At 43.4% G+C, this 12,685-nt stretch overlaps 1 protein-coding gene across 1 annotated transcript in view; it reads left to right on the top strand.

Moving 5' to 3' along the window:
* LOC137416241 (DNA-directed RNA polymerases I, II, and III subunit RPABC3) overlaps positions 1–12,685 on the top strand; it is an 890,838-nt gene that overhangs the window by 748,656 nt on the left and 129,497 nt on the right. The window lies entirely within an intron of this gene.

Raw genomic sequence — 12,685 nt, 5'->3', positions numbered from 1 at the left:
AAGGGTCTTTTGGTTCCTCAGGGTATTTAAGGGTCTTTGGAGTATTTTGGTTCTTCGGGGTATTTAAGGGTCTTTTGGGTCTAAAGGGTATTTGGGGTCTTCAGGGTATTTTGAGTCTTCAGGGTATTTTGGGTCCTCAGGGTATTTTGGGTCTTCCGGGTATTTTGGGTCTTCAGGGTATTTTGGGTCTTCAAGGTATTTTGGGTCTTCAGGGGTCTTGGTGGTTTTAAGGGTCTTGGGGAACTTAAAGGGTCGTCAAAGGTCTGAGGGGTCTCAGCAGTCTAAACGTAAGAGTTCACGGACTGTGTTTTGGGAGTTAATTTTATATTTAAGAAGAAGAAGAAGAAGACGCTTTGGTTGCATATAAACATACATAACCATATACGTTTGCTCTATTATAATAACCAGCGTGACTCGGTGCGTTCCGCACGCCTCACCACACGTTGTTTCAGATGGGTTGGCATCTGACCATTTTGGTGTCTTTTGGGTCTTCATGTTGTTTTGGGTCTTCAGGGTCTTTTGAATCCTCTGGGCCTTTAAGGGTATTTTGTTTCCTCTGGGTCTTTAAGAGTCTTTGGGGTGTTTTGGTTATTTGGGGGTATTTAAGGGTCTAAATGGTCTTTGGGGTCTTCAGGGTCTTTTTGGTCTTTGGGGTGTTTTGTGTCTTCAGGGTGTTTTGGGTCTTCGGGGTGATTTGGGTCTTCGGGGTGTTTTGGGTTTGCTTGGTGTTTTGGGTTTGCTTGGTGTTTTGGGTCTTTTGGGTATTTGGGGGGCTTTTGGGTATTTGGGGGGCTTTTGGGTATTTGGGGGGCTTTTGGGTATTTGGGGGGCTTTGGGGTCTTTGGGGGGCTTTTGTGTCTTCGGGGGGCTTTTGTGTCTTTGGGGGACTTTTGGGTCTTCGGGGGGGTTTGATTTTTATTGGTCTTTTTGGGGTCTTCCGGGTCTTTTGGGTTTTCCGGGTGTTTTGGGTCTTAGGGGGCTTTTTGTGGCTTTTGGGTCTTCCGGGGGTGTTTTGGGTCTCCTGGGTGTTTTGGGTATTCAGGGCCTTGAAGGGTGTTTTGGGTTTTCAGGGGTCTTGGTGGTCTGGAGGGTCTTGGGGGATTTTAAAGGGTCGTCAAAGGTCTGAGGGGTCTCAGCAGTCAACGCAGTTTCGAGGGTGGTAGTTTTATTTGAAGAAGAAGAAGACGTTTTGGTCGCATTTAAACATAACGACATGCATGACCATATACGCTTGCTCTATTATAATAAAAGATATAGCAAAATTGGGGCAATACACCTGGGCACTCACCTGGTAGAATAAAGCAGTATACTACACAGACTAAAGGTATTTCAACCCTTGGATGCAGTGATTGGGCCTCGGAGTCGCACAAGGTTTTTTTTTGTTGCAAAAACTACTCTGTACATTTTTTTTTTTTTTTTGGAATGAGCCTCATTTTGACTGACTTTCATGTTACACAAAATTCAGTGACATTAAAAAAAAAATTAATTCAGGCTCGTGGGAAAATTCATTCTTCACTTATACCCCGAAAATCCGACACAAATGCAGGCCTGGGGCCTTTGAGGCCCCGCATAAATGTTGTACTACTATGTTATATCATTTTCTTGATATGAGCCTCATTGTATGCTCCTATAACTTGGTTACAAATAATTCAGTGACAAAAATATGAAAATTAAAAAACTTTACACGAATACATTAGTGGGGCCTCTGAGGCCCAATGGCTGCATAGGTGTAGGATTTTTGACAGTTGTGGATATACACGACTCGCAATAAGTTAGGGATATTGGCAGGTTCTTCGGTGTGGTTGATTTTGTGTATTAATTATGTTGAAAAAAGTTGTTAGTCCTAATTCTATGGTTGTTAATGAGTGTGAAAAAACACAGCATTCTTGATTTCAATACCCTAACCCTAACCCCTATAAAAAAAAACGCGTTACGCCTAGGTCCTCCGTCGGGGAAGTGATGCGAGTTGACAAAGTGGAAGACGCAGAAACATGCTATGATATGATATTTCGCTCACAAGGTTCAGACATACATGGAGGCGGCCATCTTGGATTTTGATGTGGCGACCCAATTTTCAATAGCGTTCTTCCTTATGCCTAGATACACCCACACACCAGATTAGAAGTTGGTACTTCGCTTATTTTTCAAGATATTTTGCTCACAAGGTTCAGACATATATATGGTGGCAGCCATCTTGGATTTTGACGTGGCAACCCAATTTTCAATAGCGTTCTTCCTTATGCCTAGATATACCCACACACCAGATTAGAAGTTGATACTTCGCTTATTTTTCAAGATATTCCGCTCACAAGGTTCAGACATACATGGCGGTGGCCATCTTGGATTTTGACGTGGCGACCCAATTTTCAATAGGGTTCTTCCTTGTGCCTAGATACACCCACACACCAGATTATAAGTTGGTACTTCGCTTATTTTTCAAGATATTCCGCTCACAAGGTTCAGACATACATGGCATCAGACATACATGGCGGCGGCCATCTTGGATTTTGACGTGGGTTTCACCCACACACCAAATTCGAATGCGGTCCTTCGCTTACGGACGGACGGACACACGGACGGAGGGGAAAACCATAGTCCCCCTTTCGCTCCGTGGTGCGACGGGGGACAAAAAACTCACTCCCACAATATCCCTAACTTATTGTGAGTCGTGTATAGATTCCAAACTAGAACGCCACTCAGTGGAGCGCATACTCCCGCCGTGGGTCAAGTTGGAATAATACATTTTGTTTAACATCCCCTCTCCCCAAAACAATAAATGAAAAAGAAAGTAGGCCCTAACTGTCAGAGAATTAATTTTGATATATCTCGGAATTAGAGGAGAAAAACATCATTTGAGAATAAGAATTTTTTTTTTATTTTTATTTTTTTTTTTTTTTGTATACAAGATCGAGGCTCGTGAAAGAGCGAACATTAATCACACAGAAAGACAAACCGACACATAAAACATATACTCTAGTAGCTCATGGTGGTTGAGTATGCACTTTATTGTACAGACCTAAACTCTTCAGGAATCCACTAATTGAAGGTCCAGGAACAATATTTGGTTGGTAACACATTTGCCACTGACGGCGAAATAGCTGAAATGGCCATACCCCTTTTTGGGCCACGCCCCATTTTTTGCCGTGACTGTATCTACAGAACCGTTGGACCTAGGAGGTTGCCCGACCACTCAAAATTTGCGCAATGGCCACATTATGGGGGGTCAGTAATACATTTTCATATCCAAAAGTCAATGGTTTTTAAGATAATTGCCAAAAACCGATTTCAACATGTTACGAACTACAATATTATTCGTAATTGTTCCTGTTCCTGTTCCTATTGTTCAATTACTTGATTCCTGAAGAGTCTAGACTAGACTAGAGTCTAGACTAGAGTCAAGACATGGCTAGAAATTCCGGTCATGGGTGTTTTGTCGTTGAGCCTGCATGCAGGCAGCGGTATCCCATAAAACAACATGGCGTCGCACCGAGAAGCAAGTAGAGGCCGAAGAGGCCTAGATTACAGGCAATTTAACTCTTTCTCCTCTGTTCTTAGGTGAAGGTGTTTAGGTGAAGTGTTAAAGTGTTCTCTGATGGCAAGTAATTCTACTTTCGATCCCTGCTTGCTGTGACTAAAACATGGTAAGTTTTTAAATAATAGTTGCATTTATTATATGCACATTAAATCAATCTGAAACAATATTTGTTCCATATCATTAATTAATCAAAAATATTTTGTACAGGAAACTTCAGTGTTATCAAGCCCAGCAGACGAAGCAGTTTACGATGGGACTGTATGCGTTATATGCAACACTGCATCAGGGAAAACGTTAACAGGTAAATTTTACCATAATCTCCAGTTTGGATTCAGTTTACAAGTTTTATGTGAATTGTATGTATATACATGAAGTGCTACAAGATCAGCAGTTGGCCATATAGATTTTACTCATGCTGAAACTTTTTTCAGGAACTGAAAGACTGAAAGACAGAAAGGTTGACAGATTGTGTCACAGAAGCACTTGATCAGAAGAACCTTGGTCCGTCTGTTATCTATTTGCTGATCTGTCTCCAAGTTAGCATTGACGAGATTACGAATGTGGGAAACACTGTAGCTGCTACTTTTGAAATCGAGACTATCAAACACACGTTTGCAGTTTAAGTCAATTGTGGCTGCCTGGTTTGATCGCTCGATATTTTCAAACAATGCATCAACTTGTCTTTTATACTTTAGCACGTACTGTAGGAAGCAGTTCGCATGATAGAAGATATCTGCAGCAAACACATCACCAGCTGTATCCAGAAAAGCACATCTGGTCTTAACTTCATCCTTATAAAAGTTTAAAGCATCTACGAACAATGCTGCTCGGTTGGACTCCGATATGCGATACAACACCCGGTTCCTATTACCACTACTCTCTCTTGCTCTGTCACAGATTACACACTTCCTTTCTACGTCTTTGCTACCGGAACTCTTTCGTCTTTTGGGGGCCTTATATCTGTCACTGCTTTCTCCCTCTTCAACCTCCATAGGTTCTGGCTCACTATTGGTTTTTACTGATCTCTTCGACTTCAGAATGTAAGTGGAATAACAGGCTTTTGGCTTTTGATGGTACTTGAATGTGTTGCTGCACATGTTTATTCTTGAGATGACGAAAGAATCATCCAATTGTTGTGCTGCCATCCGGATTTTGGCACGACCATCATCAGTTCCTGAAAAAAGTTTCAGCATGAGTAAAATCTATATGGCCAACTGCTGATCTTGTAGCACTTCATGTATATACATACAATTCACATAAAACTTGTAAACTGAATCCAAACTGGAGATTATGGTAAAATTTACCTGTTAACGTTTTCCCTGATGCAGTGTTGCATATAACGCATACAGTCCCATCGTAAACTGCTTCGTCTGCTGGGCTTGATAACACTGAAGTTTCCTGTACAAAATATTTTTGATTAATTAATGATATGGAACAAATATTGTTTCAGATTGATTTAATGTGCATATAATAAATGCAACTATTATTTAAAAACTTACCATGTTTTAGTCACAGCAAGCAGGGATCGAAAGTAGAATTACTTGCCATCAGAGAACACTTTAACACTTCACCTAAACACCTTCACCTAAGAACAGAGGAGAAAGAGTTAAATTGCCTGTAATCTAGGCCTCTTCGGCCTCTACTTGCTTCTCGGTGCGACGCCATGTTGTTTTATGGGATACCGCTGCCTGCATGCAGGCTCAACGACAAAACACCCATGACCGGAATTTCTAGCCATGTCTAGACTCTAGTCTAGACTCTAGACTAAATTCTAGTCTAGACTCTAGTCTAGACTCTAGTCTTGACTCTAGTCTAGTCTAGACTCTTCAGGAATCAAGTAATTGAACAATAGGAACAGGAACAGGAACAATTACGAATAATATTGTAGTTCGTAACATGTTGAAATCGGTTTTTGGCAATTATCTTAAAAACCATTGACTTTTGGATATGAAAATGTATTACTGACCCCCCATAATGTGGCCATTGCGCAAATTTTGAGTGGTCGGGCAACCTCCTAGGTCCAACGGTTCTGTAGATAGTCACGGCAAAAAAGGGGGCGTGGCCCAAAAAGGGGTGTGGCCATTTCAGCTATTTCGCCGTCAGTGGCAAATGTGTTACCAACCAAATATTGTTCCTGGACCTTCAATTAGTGGATTCCTGAAGAGTTTAGGTCTGTACAATAAAGTGCATACTCAACCACCATGAGCTACTCTAGTAATATAACATCGGGAGCGGTAGACAAGATGGGGAGAGAGGGGGAAGGACACAAACACAACATTTGAGAGCAGGGACCGAGAGACATGGAGACATCGAGAGATCTGAGAGAGGGCGAGGGCTTTGGGGGGGGGGGGGCATGGGAAGGGGGCGGTGGGAGAGGTATAAAACATATGGACACTGCCAGGACTTCCAGGAAAGAAGTTGGAATTTCAAACAAGGTGGATCTGGGGTGAATTAGCGGGGGTAGAAAAGATCAAGGTTTTGGATGGGGGAAGATAAGAGATGGTGGTGAACAGCTGTTTTAAAGACCTGGAGGGAGGAGTGGGATTGAAGGGACTGAGGGAGTTTGTTCCAGAGGCGGGAGAAAAGAGGAATGAAAGAGTGAAGGTGAGCAGAGAGCCGAGATTTCGGCAGTTTAACCATCAGAGGGTTGCTGGCAGATCTTGTGCGACCTGTAGGAATATTTGGGGGACAGAGCACAGAGAGAGCTGGGGGTGCAAGGCCGGAGAGGAGTCGGTAGAAGACAGAAAGACCACCTACCTGCCTGCGGTGAGTGAGTGAAAGGCCCTCAGAGATAGCTTCATCGCGGGAGATTCCAATAATTCTGAAAGCTTTGGTTTCAACAGCGTGAAGCCGAGCTAGGTGTGAGGCAGGAGCACCGGCCCATAGGGGAGAACAGTATTCCATTGAGCTGCGGATGAAAGCCTTGTATGTGGTGAGGAGCTCAGGTGTGCCGAGGAAGGACTTCGCACGACGGAGGATGCCCAGTCGGCGACTGGCTTTGGAGGCCAGCTTGGAAATGTGGTTTTCCCAAGAAAGATCATGGCAGATAGTGAGACCCAAAATCTTGAGCGACAGAACTTCTTGGAGAGGATTGTTGAGAAAGTAGATGGGAGGGTTGTCCAGTCGATCTTTTCGGAGAGACATAGTAAGAGTGTGAGATTTGTCAGGATTGAAAGACATGTTCCACTTGTTTGACCAGTCTGTGATTTTGTCCAGGTCTTCAGAGAGTGAGGAGGCAGCAGACTGCCGATCTGAGGGAAGAGGAATGGAGCGGCAGAGAGTGGAGTCATCAGCAAAGAGATAGAGAGGATTTTCGAGAGAGTCAGAGAGATCATTGATGAAGACCAGAAAAAGCACGGGGCCCAGAACACTGCCTTGGGGAACTCCAGCCTGAACAGGAAGAGGAGATGAGAGAAACCCATTCAGGGCCACACGTTGACGACGACTAGAGAGGAAGTCCGCCAGCCATGCGTGGAGATTTCCATGGATACCAAAGGAGGAGAGTTTGGTGAGCAGAGCGGGGTGCCAGACCGTGTCGAAGGCACGTGATATGTCGAGGGAGACAGCTCTAATTTCCTGTTTGGCATTGAGGACCTCCATCCATTGTTGAGACAGCAGAAGCAGCATGTCCAGAGTAGAGTGACCTGGTCTGAAACCAAATTGATGATCAGAGATCAAGCCATTGGAGAAGAGGAAAGATTTCATATCCGAAGCAATGATGGATTCCATGACTTTGCTGATAATTGGGAGAAGGCTGATTGGTCTGTAGTTGCTAGGATCTGTTTTTGCACCTTTTTTGTGCAAAGCGGTGATGTTGGCTGATTTCCAAGCAGATGGCAGTTGACCTTGAGCAAAAGAGAGGGTGAAGAGAACAGAGAGAGGGTGAGATAGAGCAGCAGAGCAGGATTTTAGGACCCGTGGGCTGATGCCGTCGGGTCCAGTTGCAGAATCAGAGTCGAGGGTTGACAGAAACTTTTCCACCTTGTCAGGAGGAAAGGACACGGAGTCCAGGAGCAGCAGGGTACGACTGGGTATGGTGGGTACAGAGAGGGATGGGTTTGGGACACAAGATTTAGAGGCAAACACAGAGTTGAGGCATTCAGCTTTTTCACGTGCGGAGTCAGCTGTGTAGCCGTTTGAGGTAAGGGAGGGGATGGAGGGGGAACAAACACCAGAAACGGATTTGACCAGACGCCACCAGGATTTGGAAGAGGGAGACAGATAAGAGAGTTCGGTCTTGAGAATGGAGAGATATTGTTTCCTGGCTCTCCTGAGGGTGGACACACACTTGTTTCGGGCTTTGTGAAAGGAAATGAGATTTCCTTCCGTTGGATTTGCTTTCCAGGAGACGAAGGCAAGTTGTTTCTGGGCAACAGCCTCACCACAAGATTCCGTGTACCATGGACGGGAGGAAGGGTATGACAACTGAAGACGAGATGGGATAAATCTGTGCATGAGAGAGAGCAATTTACTTTGGAAGAATTCCCAGGATGAGTTGATGTCAGAGGTGGTAGAGATGGGAGACATGTTCAGAGGTGGTAGAGATGGGAGATGGGAGAATAAAAGCTTTAATGCAGAAAAACAGAAAAAATCTTTTCCAAAAAAATTCCTGGAGCCGGAATAATATCCTGAGCTTCACCAAAAACTAATCAATTCTTCCTTATCCCAAGGGCAATCATCCCACCAACTTTCATCCAAATCCGTTCAGAACCTTTCCAGATTATGGAGCGAAGATAGTCTAGTAGGAAGACTAGGTCCCCCTGCACCCCCCGGAGATATACTTCTAATCAGTGTTTCTAGATTGGAAAAAATGTGTAGAAAATGACTAGCTATGGCCCCAAGCTGAAAAAATGTCCCACATACCATTTTTATGCAAATTACTGCTGCCATTATCAAAAAAACGATTTTTGACATATCTCAGCCAATATTGCAGATAATTGAAAAATGAAGGTGTCTAGACCCATGTTTTGAAGGGCATAGATCATGATAGAACTATTCATAACATGATTACATGTGTCTATGGTATACTAGTATGCATATTAATGCTGTAATTACAAAATAATCAGTTTTACAAATGATAAGGATACGTTAATACTGCAGATAACTTAACATGGTACATAAGGGGTCTAAACCCAGGTATTTTCAAGGTTAAATGTCAACAAGATGCTCCTGAGTCTTGCATAGGGGCGGGACATTGGCAGTAACATTGGTACCACTCAACTTTTCTTCCCACCATTGACTTTGTATTGCGAGAGATTTTCACTTGCTTATTTAAAGGTTTCTCACCCAGCCCACGTAAAATCTACCAACTCCTGCTGTTAACTCCCAAACATATTTTTTTATGTTATCCAATCACAGTGCAGAAATGACAGACTAGAGATCCAAATTAGTGCTGCTATAGCTGCCATTTTACATTTCCATCCATGTAACATGCGCGCTCGCGCGCTCGTATCAATTGGTAATGTCGCGCGCTCGTATCAATTGGTAACGTTGATGTTATTGAATACCTCAGTTGAAAGTTCAGTCTTCCATTCCATCTGTGTGTTGTTCTTGGTATTCATCCTCCAATCTAGCCAGGTAAGATGCTAACTATAATGTTACTCACACTCTTGACTTCAGTTTCTGCATGAAATCATAAACAGGCAGAATAACAGCTGAGCCAGCTAGCACCATGTTAGCTAACGTTAAAGCTAGCCTCATCTATGTACAGTATGTTCCTAATGTCGGTGTAACTTAAACTTTTGTTAATGCCAAACATGAGACATATCTGTTGACTTCTGTATATGAATTGAACCAGAAAGAGGCACGACAGCTGAGCTAGCTACAGTAACTTAGCACAATGTTTCATTGGCCTAGATAGCTAACGTTAGTGTGGAAGAATTTAGATGTTTTAGCTATTAGCACTTTTGATGCCACTAAACATGGTTTAGTCAGCTAAAAAGTACCCTAGTGTAGAACATGACTCAGAACCTCTGTTACCTCACTGAAAACTCAGAGCCTCCTTTCACAGGCACTTTTAACTTCATTCGTGATTTCTTATTTGTCATTTAACAGTGATGGTAGACATCGACAGCAAGCATGCCCAAAAGAAAACGGAGTGTAGAACCTGCAGCCCAAAGCTCTCCTCCTACATGCATCCTTCATGTACCATCCATGTCTGATCATGGGGATTTCACGCCCCTCCGTAAAATTAAAGGATCTGCTTCAGAAAAACTGCAACTGCTTCAAAAGATCCGGGATAGACGTCTCAACCAACCGCATGACTCCCCATGTCGTATGCAATCAGTATGTGATCAGATCCCGGCAACTCTTCCTGATGACCTAGAAAGAGTAGGATATCACAGCAAGTGTTATAAGCACTTTGTCCGCCACTTTCATCGTCTGGGAGATGATACAGAACCAGGGCCATCAACCTCATCATGGCATCACTCTCCTCGTAAACCAGGAGGTTCTGCTGAACCCATCTTCCCGCCAGAGTGTATATTTTGTGAGAAAGTTGAGACCAAAGATGCTCATCGCAATACTGAGAGGCCTACAACCTTCCCATCCTTTAAAAACAAAGAAAATGCATGGGAGCAAATCGAAACACGGGCTGAGAAAATGGGTCTCTATCGACTCCATCGAAAGGTGAAAAACAAAGACCTCTTTGCATGTGAGGCCAAACACCATCCGTCATGTTTTAAAGCTTTCCGCACAGCATTCTACAACTATGAGCGTGCGATTCACAGAGCCGAAGCACCAAAGGAGCAGGCTTGCATGTCAGCCGCCCATGAAAAGGCATTCAACTCAGTACTGGAACACATTCAAACCCAGGTCATCCAGCAGAATAAAGTTCTACAGCTTTCTTCCTTGCGCTTGCTCTATGTCGAGGAACTGAAACTGAATGGATATGAGAACTCAAATTATCGGTCAGAGAAACTACTGAAACGCCTACAGAATGACCCAATCAAGGAGCATATCCACTTCACGAAGGTTGATCATGACAAATGTGATGTCATTTCTTTCTGGCTTGTGCACAGCTCAAACATAACAGTTTCCAATGCTCTCGCACGAGCATTCACACTCGGAAGCACAAACAAGAACCAAAATGTTGCCCTCCAACTTCGCCAGGGTATTCTACAGGCTTTCAGAGAGTGTAAAGACCAACCATGGCCACCAACAGCTGAAGACATGGAGCTCAATCCTGAAGACATCCTACCTCCAGACCTTGTCCGCTTTCTCAGCGTGCTAATGACTGGCAAGGAGGGCATCGAGACAGAAAAGGTGAAGCGTCTGGTCTTCTCCATTGGACAAGATCTGTGCCGTGCAGTGTCAGATGGAAAATGGAAGTTACCAAAGCACATTCTCCTCTGTGTGACTGTAAGGCACCTGTTCCGAAGCAAACAGCTCACCACAATACTACACAGGCTTGGACACTCTGAGAGCTACGATTTCGCCTTGGAGTTGGAAACTGCTCTCGCCAAGGTCCTGGATGAAGTCTCAACTTATCGTACACCACAAATTGTGACAGGAGAGGGCAACCTTGTATTCCACTGTGAGTGGGACAACTTGAATAAAACCACTACCAGTGTGCACGGCAGCAACATTGTAAACAGTGCTGGAGGAATCATGGTGCAGGAGGTCAAGCCCGGGTTCGAGAGCAGCAAGGACCGAATGCTACCTACCATCAATAGGTCACAACAGCGTAGCCTGAAGGTCGACACACCAAAAACTCTCCCACCCTTGCACTTTACTCGCGTTGGCCCGAAGTTCCCTGAAGGCTCATCATTCACACCGCCAGCAGAGAATGACACAGTCTATGCCACTACGATGTGGTATGTCAAATGTCAAATGGTATCCACTATGTCAAAAATAAAACTTTGTGTTAACGTCTGTGTAGACGGACCTTAATATGAGTCTATTATTTCGTAAAACTGTGATTATTTTGTAAATAAAGCACTAATATGCATACTAGTATACCATAGACACATGTAATCATGTTATGAATAGTTCTATCATGATCTATGCCCTTCAAAACATGGGTCTAGACACCTTCATTTTTCAATTATCTGCAATATTGGCTGAGATATGTCAAAAATCGTTTTTTTGATAATGGCAGCAGTAATTTGCATAAAAATGGTATGTGGGACATTTTTTCAGCTTGGGGCCATAGCTAGTCATTTTCTACACATTTTTTCCAATCTAGAAACACTGATTAGAAGTATATCTCCGGGGGGTGCAGGGGGACCTAGTCTTCCTACTAGACTAGATATCTTGTTCACGAACATACGCACACATACATGGACGGACACGATCGAATGCATTACTCCCTGGAGGGAGTAATAAAAGGATTAGTGAATCATATTTTTTTGAACAAATACTCCTCCATGAGCCTCAACTTTTTAAAGAAAAAAAAAGTTGAAAAACCCAGAACAAAAACATTTTTTGGCAAAAAAAAAAAAAAGATTCACTACTTGTATGGGATTCTTCCAACTAATAGGATCAATGATTCACATTTTCTGAGCAAATACACAGCCATGAGCTGAAAAAGGATATGAAAGAAAAAAAAATCTATAAAAAAAAAACATTACACGCATACATCTGTTGGGCCTCCGAGGCCCAATGGCTGCGTTTATGTAGGATTTTTGATGCCTCCATCGAAGGTTTAAACAATATAAACCCCCGGTAAACCCCCATAGACCCCGGTTTTTTTAAAATGCCGTGAACAAACTTTAATCACAACACAACAAATATCATTTGTGCCAAGTTTGGTCACAATCCCATCAGTGGTTTTGGAGAATAAGGTGCAGGTGTTTACGGACGAACAATGCGCCATTGCGTAAGCTCCCCGGGACTATGTTCCAGGTGAGCTAAAAATTGAGCGGCAGTAAGTTTTAAAAAATATTTTGCCCAAGTCATTCACGAACCTGCTGTCCATATCTGATGTTCGACTGTAGATCCCACAAGAATGTCACATTTATTGGTTCATGGTTTGCTATTCGCCGTTTCTTCATTGTCTGTTTACATTTGGCATCCCACCTGTGCGCAGCATTACCTGCGTTCGTTCGGCCGGCAGCGGTACACCTGAGGGTACACCTGAGATCTCCCACTATGAACATTCCAGAAAGGTGAGACATTTATGCTCCACATGACACCGTAACCGATTTTGTA

Source organism: Myxine glutinosa, chromosome 1 (genome assembly GCF_964187855.1).
Source record: "Myxine glutinosa chromosome 1, kmMyxGlut1.1, whole genome shotgun sequence".
NCBI lineage: Eukaryota > Metazoa > Chordata > Myxini > Myxiniformes > Myxinidae > Myxine > Myxine glutinosa.
This window is presented reverse-complemented; position numbering and strand designations above follow the sequence as displayed.